Genomic DNA, 3,679 nt, shown 5'->3' on the forward strand with positions numbered 1-3,679 from the left:
TGATGGACAAATGTCTTTTTTCGGCCTTACTAACTATGTTACTATGTTACTATGATGGTGTGCGGGTGCTTTGCTGGTGACACTGTTGGGGATTTATTCAAAATGGAAGGCATACTGAACCAGCATGGCTACCACAGCATCTTGCAGTGGCATGCTATTCCATCCGTTTTGCATTTAGATGGACCATCATTTATTTTTCAACAGGACAATGACTCCAAACACACCTCCAGGCTGTGTAAGGGCTATTTGACCAAGAAGGAGAGTGATGGGGTGCTATGCCAGATGACCTGGCCTCCACAGTCACCAGACCTGAACCCAATCGAGATGGTTTGGGCTGGACCACAGAGTGAAGGCAAAAGGGCCAACAAGTGCTAAGCATCTCTGGGAACTCCTGCAAGATTGTTGGAAAACCATTTCCGATGACTACCTTTTGAAGTTCATCAAGAGAATGCCAAGAATGTGCAAAGCAGTCATCAAAGCAAAAGGTGGCTACTTTGAAGAACCTAGAATATAAGACATATTTTCAGTTGTTTCGCACTTTTTTGTTAAGTATATAATTCTACATGTGTTAATTCATAGTTTTGATGCATTCAGTGTGATTTTACAATTTTCATAGTTGTGAAAATACATAAAAATCTTTAAATGAGAAGGTGTGTCCAAACTTTTGGTCTGTACTGTATGTACAGTACGGCCATTTTCCTGAAGCCCCGGGAAGCAGAGCGCTCCATCTGCGCACGCGCGGCCTCCGGAAAATGGCCGCCACCACCGATAACAAGAGGATTCACCCGGCTCTGCTGCATACCGGGCCTGCTGCATCACCATACCGGGGAAAGGGACCCCGCTTACTGCGCCTCCTCTGCCGCCACACCCCCGCAACCGCACCTCTGCCACCGGACCTCTGCCACCGCACCTCTGCCACCTAGGTAAGCCTGCATTGCGACTATTAGACGCACCCCCCATTTTCCCCCCTTTTTTTGGGGGGAAAAAGTGCGTCTTTTAGTCCGAAAAATACGGTAAGTGAAAAATGTAAATTTTCCACCTCAGTCAATTTACAAAATACATTTGTGACATTTCATAAAAAATCTCAGTGACCAATATAGTAATATATTAGACTTTCTTTTTAGTAATAAGCTCCATCCATGGAGTCTGTCAGTTTCTTCATCTGTTGACGATCCACTTTTTCAGCAGCACCAGCCACAGCCTCCCAGACACTGTTCAGAGGGGTGACTATTTTCCTTCACCGTAAATCTCCTGTTTAAGAAGGGCTCACACGCTCTCACTAGGGTTTGAATCTGGGTGAGGAAGGAACCATTACATCATCCTTTCATTTTTCAGGTCTTTCCTCATCCTCAGCAGTGAAGACTTCGATGCAGCGATAGAACATTGTCCTGCAGAACAATTTTGGTTTTCTTGAAATATGCAGACTTTTTTTTCTGCTCCACTGCTGGAAGAAAATGTCATCTAGAAAAGTGGCAGTAGGATTTGGGATGTGATTTTGAGTCCATCTTCAACTTGAAATTTCCGACTTGCTCATCTTTATAAATTCCAGCCCATAGCAGTGTGCACCAACACCTTCCTGGCATCAGAGTGGAAGTGACGGTCTTTGTCCATTGATCCAGCCATGGACTCATCCATCTGGTCCGTAATGAATCAATCATCAGTCCATAAAACCTTTGAAAAATCTGTCTTCGGATATTTCTTGGCCCAGTGTTGGTGTTTCCATTTCTGTGTCTTGCTCAATGGTGGTCAAGTTCCTCACCTCGGCCATGTCTCTGAGCACTGAACACCTTCTACTTTTCTGTCTTGCTCAGTGGTGGTTGGTGTCAGCCTCCTCCGATCGGCTGTGAGCACTGAACACCTTGTACTACTGTGTCTTACTCACTGGTGGTCGGGTGCAGCCTCCTTATCTTGGCCATGTCTCTAAGCATTAAATACCTTGTACTTTCGTGTCTAGCTCAGTGGTGGTCAGGTTCATCTTCCCCATATTGGCTGTGTCTCTGAGCTCTGAACACCTTGTACTTTGATGTCTTGCTCAGTGGTGGTTGGGCTCGGCCTCCTCACCACGGCCGTTTTTATGAGCCCTGAACACCTTGTATGTCTTTGTGTTAATCAGTTGTGGTTGGGGTCAACCTCCTCATCTCAACGGTGTCTCTAAGCACCGAACACCTTGTACTTCTTGCCTCCTGGGAGGTTGCAGTTCTGGAATATGACAGCACTGGAGGATAATGACTTACTGATTGCCTCACGCTTGATTCTTCTTACATCTTTGGCAGTTAATATACCTTTTTTTTCTCAAAATTTTTTTTTCGACCTTGATGACTATTTTCAACAGAACGTTTGCAGGTTTTATGATCGCCCCAATATCTGAGCAATAAGTCAGGTAAATCTCTTATTTGGCCATTTTTTGCCTGAGGCAAACAAGCTTGGAGTTGGGAAATCTGCATAAAAATGATGATCTGGTCAAAATACTCATTGCTTAATAATTCTGCACACAGTGATGAGCATGCTCAGATAAGACGTTATCCAAGCACGTACGCTCCTCACTACATACAGTATATGTCTTCCAAAAAGTTCCACCTTTGATTCATCAGTTCATAAAATATAACACAATTCTTAGTGGGTTCTGTTCTATACACCAGGGGCGGTGCAATCTTTGTGGCTGCACAGGGGCCCATGAGGTAAGGGGTCCCATTCCTACCTCCAAAGCAGGTGCAATTTTACATTGTTAAGAGCTCTTGAACTGCAAAGGGCCCATATAGTGTTTTTTGCACAGAGGCCTTTTTTTGTCTGTATCCACTAGTGCTGTACACATACAGCTCTGCTCTGTACACCTCGTACACACACTGGTCCGCTCTGTAAACATCTCATACATACACAGCTCCGCTCCATTCACTTTATACACACGGATCTGCTCTGTACACCTTGTACACACGCGGCTTTGCTCTGTACACCTCGTACACACACGGCTCCGCTCCGTACACCTCGTACACACACGGATCTGCTCCGTACACCTTGTACACACGCGGCTTTGCTCTGTACACCTCGTACACACACGGCTCCGCTCCGTACACCTCGTACACACACGGATCTGCTCCGTACACCTTGTACACACGCGGCTTTGCTCTGTACACCTCGTACACACACGGCTCCGCTCCGTACACCTCGTACACACACGGATCTGCTCCGTACACCTTGTACACACGCGGCTTTGCTCTGTACACCTCGTACACACACGGCTCCGCTCCGTACACCTCGTACACACGGCTCTGCTCTGTACACCTCATATACACACGGCTCCGCTCCGTACACCTCGTACACACACGGCTCCGCTCCGTACACCTCGTACACACGGCTCCGCTCCGTACACCTCGTACACACGGCTCTGCTCTGTACACCTCATATACACACGGCTCCGCTCCGTACACCTCGTACACACTGCTCTGCTCCGTACACCTCGTGTACACACGGCTCCGCTCTGTACACCCCGTACACACACGGCTCCGCTCCGTACACCTCGTACACACACGGCTCTGCTACATCCACACTGTAAACCCCTCCTGACCTCACACATAAACTTCCCCTCATCCAGCACCATGACAACCAGCACAGCAGAGTCCTGCATACACTGAGGCCCCTGATCATGTGACCCTGACTCCTCCCCTCCTGTGACCTCATCACA

This window comes from Ranitomeya imitator, chromosome 2 (genome assembly GCF_032444005.1).
Source record: "Ranitomeya imitator isolate aRanImi1 chromosome 2, aRanImi1.pri, whole genome shotgun sequence".
Classification (NCBI taxonomy): domain Eukaryota; kingdom Metazoa; phylum Chordata; class Amphibia; order Anura; family Dendrobatidae; genus Ranitomeya; species Ranitomeya imitator.